This window comes from Strix aluco, chromosome 5, assembly GCF_031877795.1.
Source record: "Strix aluco isolate bStrAlu1 chromosome 5, bStrAlu1.hap1, whole genome shotgun sequence".
NCBI classification, from domain to species: domain Eukaryota; kingdom Metazoa; phylum Chordata; class Aves; order Strigiformes; family Strigidae; genus Strix; species Strix aluco.
The window spans coordinates 34,112,085-34,127,435 of NC_133935.1; the positions used below are offsets into that span (position 1 = coordinate 34,112,085).

Sequence of the window (15,351 nt, forward strand, 5' to 3'; positions counted from 1 at the left end):
GGACATGTCCTGTTCCATTTTCTGGAGCCTCTGAGACAGTTCCTCTACAGCTGAAACCAAAGTATGTCGGGAGGAAGGGAGAATTCCCTCATATTGCCAGAGCTGGATAATCACTTCGTCCACTGAGTCTGGGTGTCTCGCCACCAGGATGCTGCTGCTAATGCTTTGGAATGTCCCTCTGGTCCACTTTGCAGGAACTTCCGCCACATCAGCTGTGCACAAGGGACCTGATCTGGATCCATTGGTGACTGCTCATCATTCAGATCACCATAGATCATGTCAAACACAGCCATTTCCCTGAGGTTTTGAATGCCTTTCTCCATGTCGGTCCACCTGCCTAACCGACATAGATCATCATCCTTGTAGGGGTACATCTCCCTCACACCGAGCAGGAGTCGCCTCCAAAGACTGAGGGTCTGAGCCTGTTTCCCTATTGCCTTGTCAATACCAGCCTGCTTGGCTAAACGTCCCAGCTGCTTGGCCTCTCTCCCCTCCAATTCCAAACCAGCAGCTCCACTATCCCAGCATTGGAGCAGCCAGGTGCAAATTTGCTCACCTGGAATGCGGCTAAAATCCTTCCGCATATCTTGCAATTCACTCAGGGATAGAGATCGGATGATTACCTCCGGCTCTTCCTCCTGCTCTCGTGATGGGCCTGGTTCATTATCACCCTGTGCACTGTGAGGGGATTTTTTGGTATATTTGGTTTTCCGTATCGGGGCGACTGATATTGGTACTGCTCGTGCCTCTGGCTCAGTTGCTGTGCTGGTGGAGGCAACTGGTACTGGCACTGCCTGTCCCCCTGGCCCAGCTGTCGTACCAGCAGGTTCACTTTCAGATCCTGCAGCCCCTTCTCCCCCTTGAGGGCAGTGAACAGTGTTAAAAATGACACGGTAGGCATGGGCAAGCCCCCAGCACATCACAACGAGTTGTGTCTCCCGGGGTTTGCCAGATTGGCAGCACACCTTTTCCAAATATTCCACCAGTTTATCAGGACTCTCCATTTGTTCAGGAGTGAAATCCCAAAGCATTGGGGATGACCACTGACTCAGGCACTTGCCCATCTTTTCCCACACATCTTGCCATTTATAACTATCTGCCCTCAGGGCAGGTTTCCAGGTGGTGCTATTGTTGGAGAAATACCGCATGGCCCAAAACAAGATCTGGCAGACATTTAGAAAGCACAGTGCCGCAAGCACACTGGCCTGGGTGCTCCAGGGATAGCTGAAACTCTCAAAAACCGAGAGAATCTCTTCCCCTGGCTCACCCATAGAGGGGGTGAGACCCCTAACAAAAGCCCAGGCAGCAAACAGGTACCGGTTCACCCCCACAAGCAGTGATATAACCATATTATAAGCAGTCTGCAGCCAGTACAGCAAAACAAGACCCTTGACACATTTTCCACCAAAAATAAACATCAGCACTGGGAATGCACAATGGATATAAGGATTAATCCAGCCCCACCACGCAAGAGAGTTGGCCAGCATTGCAAACGTTTCTTATTAAACAAGTACAAATAAAAACAGAAAAATTACACCTAACAGATGGCTCTAACACACCTTCTCCTTTTGTCCTTATCTCAGTCTTCTCTTGCCCCACGTTAGGCGCCGAAGTTGTGGTGGTTTAGTCCCTGCTGGGATCTGAGACCACGCGGCCACTGCCCCTCCCCCACAAAGGGAGTGAAATACAAAGCCCTGGGGCTGAGATAAGGACAGGTTTAATACAACAGAGCAACAGCAACACAACAAACAACAACAATAACAGTAACAATAATAATAATGAACAGAGCAAAATATCTACCAAATCAGCAGTGAGAAGCACGATGGCATTACACACGTGTTAACCGACCCGTCTCGCTTCGGCGCCAGGATGTGACGTCCGCATGGTATCTGAATAACCCGGCTAGAGCTCCCCCCCACTGCTGGGGAAACTTAACCCTATCCTGGCTAAACCAGGACAGTATTCTATCTGGAAAACCATGTGTGTGGATCTCTGTACTCAGCATTCATGCCCTCCCCCACCTGCAAGCGCGGAGTTGGTGGCCGCGGTGCCCCCCCACCCGCCGCGGGGCAACTGCCTGTGGCCGAGCCCGGCACCGCGCTCTCGGCCCGCACCTGCCCCCCTCCCCACCAAAAGCGGCAGTTTTTACAGAAGGTGCTGACACTGGGATGCGGTATCCCTTGTCTGTCAACACCACATAATCAGTAAGCAATGGCTTTATATATTCTTAACAGTGTTTTGATGTTTGTAGTATTTGTCATTTTATGTTGTGTGAGTAATAAGTGTAAGAGGCCTCTTTGTATGGTTGTGTGATTGTTCTACATGTGTGAGATGCAGCCCAGCTGCAGCTGCGGAGTGCGGAGTTCTCTGACCCGCAGTTCTGTTATCCCATGAAGGAAGCAGCCGGAGAGGAATGAAGCGCAGGGCAGACTCTGTACCAGTGGGGGGGGGTAGTGCAGGACCAGTTAACATTCCTTAGTACAGAGCTCCCTAGTGCCCACCCGCTGGGTCATCGGTGCTGCCTGTTTGTTTGGGCTAAGTGTTTGAAGTATCATAGGTGAAATATCTCCTCTAGTGGGAGGCAGTAATTCTGTGTTAACTGTTGTCTTGAATTTAGGTGCATACTCTGCGGGGAGAGTGCACCTTTGTACCATCTACCTGAGAAGGATATTGTCAGAAGATCATCTACAACCTTACAGGGGTTGTTCGTTTTACCAGAGGTCATAAATGCCAATTATGAAGGGGAAATCAGAATTATGGCCTGGACCCCTGGACCCCCGTGTTCAGTAACAAAAGGGTCAAAAATTGCTCAGTTTGTTTATTTTACTGTGGTTCCCCCTAATAGTATGCTGAGAAGCCGGGGTGACTCAGGATTTGGATCAGCAGGTACTCCTCAAATATTTTGGGCTCAGACAGTGACACAACGTCGACCTCTGATAAGATGTACCCTCACTAAAGCAGAAGAATCTGTTGAACTGACAGGCATTTTACATATTGGTGCGGATGTGACCGTAATATCTGTGAGCAGATTGGCTGTTAGCTCAGGTAACTCGAGTGTTTTTCAGGGTTGGTGGTCATGCTGTAACATTTCAAAGCAAAGATCTCATTCATGTAAGGGGCCCAGAAAACTGGGTAGCAAATATTCATCCACTTATATTGGAAACCCCTGCTACATCATGGGGTCGTGACTGACTTGATGGGGAACTCAAATCGGATCAAATTTGTCTTAATTGTCACTGCAGCACAACCCACCTTGAAACCCACCCTGAAACTAACTTGGAAAACAGAATCACCTGTGTGGGTGGGTCAGTGGCCCTTGCCAATGGAAAAGTTGTGCCACCTGAATGATTTAATTCATGAACAGTTAAGTGCAGGACATATCGTACCTACCACCAGTCCTTGGAACCCCCTGGTGTTTGTTATTTTAAAGAAAAGTGGTAAATGGTGGCTTTTACATGATCTCCTACACATTGATTCCCCTAAACTGGCATCTTGTAATAATTGATCTGAAAGATTGATTTTTTCCCCATTCCCTTGCATCCGGATGATGCATCTAAATTTCCATTTTTTGTTCCCCGTATTAATGTTAGTGAACCTGCAACACAGTACCACTGGGTTGTTTTACCATAAGGCATAAAGAATACTCCCACAATGCAGGTCTCCCAGACTGTTATATATCACTATATGGATGACATCCTTATAGCAGCAGAAACACAGGAGATCATGGAAAAGCCTCTTGCTTTACCCAAAGACTCAGTATCTCAAACGGGGTGACAAATAGCACCTGAAAAAGTACAGCGATCATCACCATGGCAGTACCTGGAGTGGAGAATTTGTGAACAGACCATTGTCCTGCAACAGGTTAAACTTAAAACTGATGTTAAGACTTTAAATGATTTACAGAAACTGTTACAAACCATAAATTGGATATAGCTGTTGTTGGGCCTAACTAATAATGATCTGCATAGCTTGCTTTATATTTTGCAAAGAGATCCTTCACTGACATCACCCAGAGTACTTACAGAGAAAGCAGAAACAAGATCTCCACCGTGCAGCTAATGCCATCTCAGAAACACGGTAAGCACGGCTTTCACATGCAATTTTTCCACCAAAATGCCAGGGCAATACAAAACCAGTTTTCTTTATCAAGGCCTCAGGCTGAAGACATCATTGCGACTTACCCTGAATGCCCGAAGGGCTCTCTCTCTTCAACAGCTAGTAGTGCTAACCCTCGGGGACTCACTCCTCAGAATTACGGCAATCTGATGTCACTCCCTTTGCTGCATTTGGATCGTTAAAATAGGTGCCGTCAATATCGCACCACTTCTCATCACAGATACCAGATCAACAAGAAGTCCAGGGAAAGGCTCAAGTCCTGGAAAGTGCTAACTGGGAAGGACCATATCCTTTAATAACCTGGGGAAGAGGTTATGCTTGTGTTTTCACAGGTTACAGTCCCGGTGGTTACCACCAAGCTGTGTGCAATCACACCTGAGGCGTGAGAGGCAGCCTTTGGTGGACACTCAGGAGCCAGCTGTGGGTGCTGTGGATACCCCTGTGCCAACAGTTCGCCATCTCTTCAACTGATCATTTAAGCAGAATGGATGGGTAATGCTTTCTACTGCAATAGGACAAAATACACTATCTCTGTCCTTAATCACACTATGGTTGCCAACTCTTTTAAGAGAAAATGCTAACAGTAATTGCAACTCCTTGATGAAATATATAGGCTTACTAGTCAGTAGTGAAAGATGTACCTTAGACAAAATGTAGTTATTAATAAGGATGAAATGCTATAAGAATGTGTGTATTCAACTTCCTTTGTTTAGCAATATTAAGAATTAGGAACTCAAGTGTTTAACCTTATTAGAAACTCCCTTGGTTTTCCCCCTTGAGTGGTGGCCAGGCTCTGGGTGGAACCCAACAGGAGGATGAAATCAGATGTTTCCACTCAAAGAAAATTGCCAGTTATTTTGGCCTGCTGATTTAGATAAATGAGGCTGGACCTGCTTGCAGAGATGTTGGATGCCTCACCTATGGATGGACGCATTGTGTAGGATTTCCGGTTTACGAGGAAGGGTACTCTAAATTCTCACTTCATCCAGGGTTCCCCAGCAGTTGCGGATCTGAATGTTAGTACCCCATTAAGTAAGTGTGCTATTCCGTATTTTCTTTACTGTTTATTTTTGTAATATTTAGTCATATCCCTTAGTTATGGGTACTGAAATTAGCCTACTCTTTTTTACCTAATAATTGTAACTGCTGTATTGTTTCTAGCATTCTGTGAAACTATTTTGAGTATGCTGTGTTTTTTTAAGTTTGCCTAACCCTTAATTGATAAAGCCTTGAAACAAGTCTTGCAGGTGCTGCTGCAAAACAAAGAAAGGGGAGTTGTGGGAGGCATCGGCCTGTCAGCCTTACACAGCCTCTGAGAAATAGCTAGGGTTTGATGAAGAACAGGCCTTGGAAGATAGATAAGAAACTGCTGAGTTGTGCCAAGGTAGCGGGGAAAAACAGCGGACAGCTGCAACACTGAACTGTGAAAAAGTACTAAGCTGTGAGAAGATACCATTGCGGTAGGGCGGAATGTGCCAGGTAATATGAGGAATTAGTTCAGCTGACCTGTGAAAGAATTTCTGGGTAACCTGGGCAAATCAATCAGGACAGGAGGCATTTTGCCTAGGTTTAGCAACTGCTACTGACCCATTTCGGACCTGTTTGATTGGTATGCCGTATTTTTAGCTCTCGGGACTTTAAAGGGTTTGTTAAAAATATGGCAAGAATAAATAAGGGAACAAAGGACATTAACGGGACGTGTTGGGCATTGTATAACAACAGAGTTGCCCACAAGCAGGCTTGCCTATGCTACAGGGAAATATTGTGAATTAACTTAATCAGACAGCCCTTCTTCCATTGCAAGAGTTAGAGCTGAGAGGCTCTCTTCCCCCAGTAAGTGGAAATAACATGCAGAATCAGCCCTGGGGATGTATAGAATTTGGGGGGAGGGATACACTGGAGGCTCGCTGGGGTTGGGAAAATCGATCGAAATGAGAAGGCTGGCAGAATGTGACTCCTGTTGTGATACCCATAAATGAAACTTGGTTTTGTGGTGGTCAGCACACTTCTAAAATGGGCCTACAGCTTGAAGAAGGAGGAATATGGAATAATGGTTCGGCTAAAAGGTTACCACCTGGGTAATTTTAATATGTGGGGATCGAGTGTGGGGAGAGATTCCAGCCAAAGTAGTTGGAGGTCCGTGCTACCTGGAAAGGCTGACTTTATTTGCCCCTAGTATAAGAATGTCGCAGTAGAGACGGATACGACAAACATCAGATTGTGCAAAATGGCTACTTTATTGTTCTAACAAGCCTTTTTATAACCTTCTTCAAAGTGTGTGTTCATATATGATTGGTTTACTTAGTAACTAACGGTTCATGATTGGGTAATAGTTTCCCTGCTGAGTTGTCAGGACGGCTTCTCTTATCTTTGTCTTGCAGTTCCTTAATCTTGTTTACATAGCTCTTCTCGGGACTCTCCGGCCCCTCATGGATACACTGGAATTTCGTCAAGGCTAAATTCTTCTTCACTCAGGCTGGTGGCAGACCCGCTGCCTCCCCCTACAATTCCCCCTTTTTGTATTTGCGCTAAAAATATTGTCCCGACAGCCCTCTGCAGGGCCCTTTGCAGAAGGCTGACAAGACAGGGCAACATTAGGAGCACGGTCACAATTATCAAGATCACTAGCCCACAGTTTTGACCAGAGATATCAACCATCCAGAAAGTCCCCAACCTTTAAACATTCTTGTTAGCCAATCTAATCCATCATCTTCTGTTAAACGCTTGACACCATCTTTTAGCTGCTGTATGCTTTTGAAAATAGATTCTGAGTGGTCAGACAAATTCATGCAACACATTCCATCAAAATCTTCACATCCATGTCCTTGCGCTAAAAGCAAAAAGTCAATAGCAGCTCTATTCTGTAAAGTAGCATGTCTAACACTACCAACATCAGTTAGAAGGCCACTTAAAGCTAAAGAGGTAGCATTAGTTTGTTTGCTAAGCCGACACCCTAACTTTGTTAGTTTTTTTCAATGCAGAGTTACCCAGACATTCTCTTTGGGTTGTGGAATTACCCATCCTTCACCCTGATGCAGGTTCCAGCACAGGCCGAACACACCGAGCAGGAACCCAGTGAGGTCTGGCATCTGTAGAGACACAAGCATAACCCCTGCCCCAGGTTAATAGCTCACATGGTCCACTCCATTGGCCAGTAATTAGATCCCTAACATGCACTTTGACGCCCTTTTGCAAATCCTGTTTTGAAAAAAGAGAAGAGAAATGCTGAAAAAGAGGAGGCAGAAAAGAATTATCCCCATAATGGAGACAGTTGAGAACATAAACTGCTTTATCTAAATGAGCCTGGGGGGGTTCCCCAATCATTCCCCCTTTTTGTTTTTGAAGTTGCTGCTTCAGCATGCCATGCGCACGTTCAACAATTGCTTGCCCTGTGGGGGAATGTGGAATGCCTGTAACATGAGTAACACCCCACATATCAAAAAATGTCTGAACTTTCTTTGAAATATATGCAGGGCCATTATCTGTTTTGATTTGACATCTTTTCCCGTTTCTCCATTATGTGCTGTTGCTACTAAGGCATGAGAATAAGTATCAATAGAAACACGAACATATTTCTGTCAGCCAAATTCAGATTATATGAGTAACATCAGTTTGCCAAATCTGTAAAGCCTGCATACCTCTGGGATTAGTACCAAAATACACTGGTGTGTGAGTTCCTTGGCAATCAAGGCAGGCAGCTGCAATGGAACGAGCTTCATTATGAGACAAGCCGAACTGCCATCGTAAGGCTCGATATCCTTGATGAAAAAATTGATGTGATAATACAGCTTGTTGCTTTATGTTAGGAACAGTACTCAGAGCCACAGCAGAAACAAGAGCATCCGCTCTGGCATTACCTTCCGTATAAAATCTTGGTAATGTGGTATGACAACGGATGTGCATGATAAAATAAGGTTCTGTTCGTAGTTGAATACCTTTCCAGAGTTCTAAAAGTACATCAAATAATAACTGATTGTCTGACATGGTCAAAACCACTTTTGTCTAGATGAGAAACTAAGTTAGCTACATACGCTGAGTCAGTTACAATATTTACAGGAGAAGTGAAACTAGAAAAGACAACAGCTATAGCACGTAGCTCTACCACCTGTGGAGAGCCCTTCTGATATACCACCTTATTCTTCCAGTCATGGTTTTCATACCATACTACTGCTGCTTTACCTGTTTTTCCTGAACCATCTGTAAAAACAGTAAGGTCGTTCACTGGTTCTGGTTGGCTTAAATTTTTCTGACCAAATGGTACTTCTCGAGCAAATTTCAGCAGCGGGTGTGATGGCAGGTGATATGATATCTGTCCCTGAAAGTCTACCATGGCTGCTTGCAGCTCATAATTATTCACCAGACACCATTCAAAATACCAATTTTGAACAGGTAAAACAATCATAGCTGGGCCACGCCCTGTTAGTTCAGTACATCATTTTCTGACTTTTATGATTACATCAGCAATAAGCTCAAACAGTCCAGGAGCAGATTTTCATGATCGGAATGACAGAATCATCCATTCCAAAATATGTAATGGGTCATCCCACTCAGAATTCCACTGCACTAAAGCATCAAATGGCACAGTTCTGTCAATTAGTACAAAGAGTTGTACCAATTGAGACAGATCTATTCGAGAAACGAATTTCTCATGTATAGATTGTTCCACCATGTGAATTACATTTAATGCTTCCTTATTTAATATTCTGGGTTCTGTTGGATCATTGGAATTTTTTAATAATTCCAATAATGGCTGCAATTGCGAATTGGTCAGTCCAAGATAGGGCCTAATCCAATTCAGGGATCCCATTAATTTCTGTACATCATTAAGGGTTTTAACTTCAAGGTTAAGTTTCACAGGTTGAGACATCACCTGCTTACCTGTAACTGTCATTCCTAGATATTTCCAGGGTTCTACATTTTGTACCTTTTCAGGGGAAACAACCAATCCATATTGTTGTAATGAATCTCTGGCCAAATTATCCATGTCGTTCAACTGCTCCTTGCTGTTTGATGCTAACAGGATGTCATCCATGTAATGGTAACAAGAGCTAGTGGGGAATTTTTCCCTTACAGGTGACAAAGCTTGTGCCACAAACCATTGACAAATGGTTGGCGAATCTTTCATGCCCTGCGGCAGAACTCTCCATTGATATTTTTTTGTGGGTTCTGCATGATTGACAGAAGGCACAGAGAATGCAAATTTTTCTCTGTCTTGAGAGGCCAATGGTATTGTAAAAAAACAGTCCTTAAGGTCCATGACAATGATTTCCCAATCTTGAGGGATCATGGCAGGTGAAGGCATGCCTGGTTGCAGAGCCCCCATCATGGCCATGACAGCATTGACCTGCCGCAGGTCATGCAAAAATCGCCATTTTCCTGATTTCTCTTTTATCACAAACACTGGAGTATTCCATGGGCTCTGAGAGGGTTCAATGTGTCCAGCAGCTAGCTGTTCCACCATCAATTCTTGCAGGGCCTTTAAGTTTTCAATTGTCAGGGGCCACTGATCCACCCACACAGGGTTATTTGTTAACCAGGTTAATGCAAGTGTGGGTTGTTTAACACCCTGCAACACAGTGGACCCCGTCAAAAATCCGTAGTGATTTTTATGCCCCACTGGGATAAACTATCACGTCCCCACAAAGCTAAAGTTGTTACTGTAATGTAAGGTCGTACCGTGGCTCTCTGCCCCTCAGGATTCACGATCATGACCAGAAGAGCAGAGAGCTCACAATGAGACATTCCTTCCAAACCCACAGTCCCTGTGTCTGCTGCCACTGTGGGCCAGTTAAGTGACCAGTCAGTGTGACAGACAATAGTTACGTCTGCTCCACTGTCCAGAAGTCCACGAACTTCAGCAGAGGGAGGATGGCTGTCTTGGTTGTAGATGGTGCATTTCATGGACGGACGATGCATCTCTATGGGTTGTGACCAAAAGGCCATCGGTGATCCAGTCGATCCAAAGTTGCCATCCCCACGGAGGTGCTGCTCTGCTTTCGGGACACAACTCAGAAAGGGTATAAGTTGAGTAATGTGAGTGCCTTTTGGAATGGTTACTGGTGGGTAAGGAGTAGAAATCATAGCACAAATTTGTCCAGTAAAATCGGCATCAATAATTCCCACATGCACAATTAATCCATTCAAAGTGCTGCTAGATCTCCTGATTAATAAAGCACCCAACCCTTGCCCTATAGGTCCTTTCGCATCAAGCGGCACTTTAACAATGTCTTTTGTTAAAAGTGTTACTGTGTCAGCAGTGGATACATCCATCCCTGCGGAGCCGGCGGTTTCGGCTGTGAGCCGCTCACAGAGGGGCGATGAGGAGCCCCTGATGTGCGGGAGGGATTTTGTATCTCTTGTGCTCTTTTTCCCGTTTCCCTGGAGAGGCTGTCCACTGGCATGAAATTTAGACTGACACTGTGTAGCAAAATGACCGAGTTTCCCACAACAGTTGCAGGTTATTCCTGCAGAGCTGTTTGCTGTGTTTTTTGAGGACTTATTAACAGGGCAGCTGGCTTTAACATGGCCTGTCTGGTTACATCTAAAACATCTTTGTGGCTTATCTTTTAGCGCTGTAGCAAGGGCGGTAACCATATGTTCCACTGTCCCAACCTTAGAACACACGGCCACCATGTCTGGAATAGAAGGATCTCCTGGTAAAGCCTGTATTATCTTTTGACAGTCCTCATTAGCATTATCTTTTGCTAACAGTTTGCACATCATTTGTCTTAACGCCTCATCTTTTACCTGGTTTTCCAATGCTGCAGATATTTTTTCTACAAACTGTAAAAAGGGTTCTCTGGGGCCTTGGCGGATAGCAATGTATTTTTGCTTCGGAGCTGCCATTTCCATGGTTCGCTTTAATGCCGTAATTCCTATATGTTGGGCCTGTTCAAGAGCAATCGGAGGCCATGTAGCTTGCAGCTGAGGGTTACTAAACGGCCCCTCACCAAGCAAAGCATCCTCTCCAAGGCCTAGCCTCGGGTCACCCTGTGGCAGTCGTAGATTATTCTGTGCGGCTGCGCATGCCATCTGCCTCCAAGTAGATTGAAACACTTGCAATTGCACGGGCTGAAACGGCACTTGTGCAAGATGCGTAATGTCATATGGACACAGCAGATCTGTGCTGATTATTTGAATAAGTTGCATCACCTCAGGAGAATTGATTCCAAATTTCTGTGCTTTATTCTGCAAATCCTGCACCACTTTCCAGCTGATTGGATTGTGCTCATCGTGCTCGTTTGTGCCTGCAGAAGCTTTGAAAACAGAGAATGGACCAGGAGCCTCTGCTGCTCTATCTACAGGCTTTGGACATGCCAGTGTTGGAGAGTACAGGCTGAGGCGTTCAACTAGATTCCAGTTGCCAGCTTCGGCAGCGTGCTTCCTAACTCCCTCCCAAAATCGATCAGGGGATCTTGGGACTACAGGTATTGTGGATGGAGGGAGAGTCCATGGCTGGGCTTTTTTCACTATGGTTTTATCTGCAAGATGCAGAGTTCGCATAGCGGCAGTTAGAGCTTCTTCTCCCTCACTTTCATTTTCGCTCTCACTTTCCGGCTCTGTGTTATTCGCCGGATTCGCCGTATTTTCCTCCTCGGGGCGGGGGGGGCGATGGGGTCACCCTTCTGCTGCTGCGCCGCTAGGGGCCGCTGCTACACCGCTAGGTGAGAAGGGCCCCTCATCGCCCCGAAAAATATTTAATGGCGGAGGAGGAGGAGGTGGACGAGGGCGTGATTTGCTTTTGCCCGTGAGGGGTTTCCTGCCTGCTACCGCCGATGCTGCGGCATCGGCTTCATTTGTCCCTTGGCCACAATCTTTCCCCTTCCTAACATTTTCTGGTTTCTCATCTTTCTTTTGCTCATCATTCACCTCACATTCTGCTTTCCATTCTTTCAGGGTCTCGCTTAATAGACGCCATGTGGTCGCCAACTCACATGCCTCTTTCTGTCCTTTAGAGACCTCATCCAATATTTTCCATCCTACTGCTTGCCATGCACTCACACTGAATGCAGTTACTGTTGTGGCTTCAAAGCCTTGCATCTTACTCCATATCAAAATCCTTTTCAGGCTTTGTTCTGTGGTTTTAACTCCTTTTCTTTTTAATAGGGCTTTCCAGGTAGACGAAATCATCTCCTCTTCTTTTGTTTATTGCTGCCCCATTTTAACAGTTTGGTCCCCGGTGGCTCACCTTTTTTAGGTGTTGAAGTTCAGGTCTGGACCAAGCAGATTCCCTCTGATCTCAGCTTCATCGGGCTCCATCTCTGCAGTTCTTCCCACCACCACTATCCTTCTCCGCAGCTCTCCCCGCCGCAGAGTGTGTTGCCTTTAAATGATCACTTCGCCCGATCACGTCGGGGTCACCATTTGTCGCAGTAGAGACGGACACGACAAACATCAGATTGTGCAAAATGGCTACTTTATTGTTCTAACAAGCCTTTTTATAACCTTCTTCAAAGTGTGTGTTCATATATGATTGGTTTACTTAGTAACTAACAGTTCATGATTGGGTAATAGTTTCCCTGCTGAGTTGTCAGGACGGCTTCTCTTATCTTTGTCTTGCAGTTCCTTAATCTTGTTTACATAGCTCTTCTCGGGACTCTCCGGCCCCTCATGGATACACTGGAATTTCGTCAAGGCTAAATTCTTCTTCAATCATGCTGGTGGCAGACCCGCTGCCTCCCCCGTCATAAGAAATCTTAAAAAACATCAAAGATCAAAACGGGCCATAACACATCATGAACTCACCCCAGATTGCCAAGACAAAGTGGAATTATGGGGGCCTGGAGAGATTATTGCTGCCTCTCTCTTGGCCCCAGGAGTTGGGGTTGCAAAAGACCTATCCACCTTGAACAAAATGGCCTGTTGGAGTGTAAAACCATTCAAATTAACATCTAATATAATAAGTAGTTTGTTGATGGACATAGATAGTGTAAGGCATGCTGTTTTGCAGAATAGAGCGGCTATAGCTTTTTGTTACTGGCACAAGGACAAGTATGTGAAGAATTTGAGGGCATGTGTTGTATGAACCTTTCTGATCACTCTCCGTCGATATCTAATCAGCTTCAGCAACCGCAAGATAATATGCATAAGATTCAGCAAGTTTCTTCTCCTTTGCATGAGTTTTAGGAAATCTAGGGTGGCCAAAGTGGATTACAGAGCTTTTGAGAATGTTAGCAGGACCAATAATAATAGTGGGATTATTGATATGTTGTCTTCCTATTTTAATGACATGTTGTCTGTCTTGTGTGGAAAATAGCATGGAGGCTTTAATAAAAAGAAAGGGGGGAGATGTGGGTGTGCATGCTGGCTTACTGAACTTTCTGCCCACACTGACAATGGAAAAGTACAACCAGCACTCGGGCAGAAGATTAACGACGTCTGAAAACAAGAAATAGTTACCAGAGGCCAGAAGAAAAGAATGTGCTCGTTAAGGAAGAAACTGATAAAGAAGGGACCTTTTGGAATTGCAAAAGCAGGAACTTATCTACTGGCTGTGTGCGGGTAGCAATGTTTGTGGAAAGTACCGAGGGGAGCTACTTTTAGAAGGCACAAGAATATATAAAGGCTTGCTGATATTTTTAGAAGGCACAAGAGTATATAAGGGCTTGCTTGCTAATAAAGCTTTGAGCTTGACTTCCAATCATATTGATTGTCTGTGGTCTTGTCTCCTGTGGCCTGCACGGGATTTTGTCCCCACAAGAGGGAAGCAAATGATCTGTGAGTTGCTTCAACACTCAGGTCTGCTCTTCCTGTCTTCTGGCTTATGACTGTCTTTGATTTGACCTACACTGAAGGGGAGATCATAACTTTTTTTCCTATGAGAACTCGCGGCCTGATACTACCAATCATCTTTTCTTGGTCACAAATATATCACACAGTGGGCGGAGATAATCTCCGATGTACAGAAATATAACTTACATGTAGTAATGACAGGCTTGAGAGATCAGAATCAAATCTCTAAACACTTTCCAGTTTCCAAATAAGTTAAGAAACAATCATGGCAATGAAAGCAAAAAATTGATGTTCTGTTTCTATTTCCGGGAATCTCAGAGTCCATTTCTGCCTTAAAGAAATTTGGAGAAATAAAACGCTTACTAGGAATCTTTCAAAGGTTGATAAGGATGACAATATCCCTTGTTGTACGAGTTCAGAGATTCGACAGAAACCTGCCATAAAGTGTGTATAGCTTGAAACAAACAAACCACTTATATGCAGATATCAGTGGACTAGAGTCTTACAAAATGTTAGCTCCACTGCCTCTGAGAGGACTTGAAATCTCCGTTCTTTATTACCATGGGGTAATAAAGTCTAGAAAAAATCTTTTCCTCAGACTGCCAGCAGTTCTGATACAGTGTTCAGTCATATGGCTGAGGACCTTAATCTTCCTCCATTATAGGAAACAACCATCAGTTAAAATGGGAATTAAAATTAGTTTCCAATGTCTGTGTTTGATCAATACACAACGCACAATTCTGCAGTCTCACACTTTGCAGTTCTGCCATACTCGTTATCACAGTCAGATCACCTAAAAAACGTATTTCCTTCATTTCACAGGCTAAAATGTATTCGCTGGGAGACGTCACAAATCTGTATTTCTTCTCACATTTCACCTCCAAGCAGAGAAAAAACCCGGTATATTAAGTTACTAGAATAGTCCTTTCTTTGATTGTAGTCCATTAGCATTCTCGGTTAAACATGCGTAATCAGAAAAGAATATGACATCTCTTGTATGTCACATGGAGATTCAAGTCAGCATATTTGTGTTTTTTCAGTCCCAGGCAGGGGGAACTCTACGTTGTACCGTCATTTCATTCACCCTGTTAGACCTTCTTTTAGCCGTTGAAAATGAAGGAAGAAAGTGAGAATTCATCTATTGTTTGGAATACGGAGCTGTCACTGATCCAGGGAAGGAACCTTCTTGAAAAGATGTAAACTCTTACCTTACTTCCGAAGGGAACAAAGCGGTGAGTCACCAAATGCTGTTATCAAAGCAAAGCACTTACAGCATCAGCATTCATTCATTAGAACAGAGAAATCACTTTCGCATAATGGGGTCCTGATTACCGAACATACCCTCAAAGGACCGAATTTTCAGCTTTAACTTCACATCCAGTTCAAATTGCATTACACCCCAGATTCTATTTCCAATCAATTTTAACAAAGCGCGATGCAAAGACAAGTAGTTTCTATACGTTTTAAGACTAAAATCCGATGTATTGCAATTGCAACTATCCT

The 15,351-nt window shown here is 44.5% G+C and overlaps 1 long non-coding RNA gene across 1 annotated transcript; it reads left to right on the top strand.

Annotated features, from left to right (window-relative positions):
* Positions 1-5,481: 5,481 nt before the first annotated feature.
* LOC141924423 (uncharacterized) lies at positions 5,482-13,759 on the top strand. Its single transcript, XR_012623545.1, has 3 exons — positions 5,482-5,595; positions 11,421-11,543; positions 12,223-13,759. It is a non-coding gene; the product is annotated as an uncharacterized LOC141924423 (long non-coding RNA).
* Positions 13,760-15,351: the final 1,592 nt, after the last annotated feature.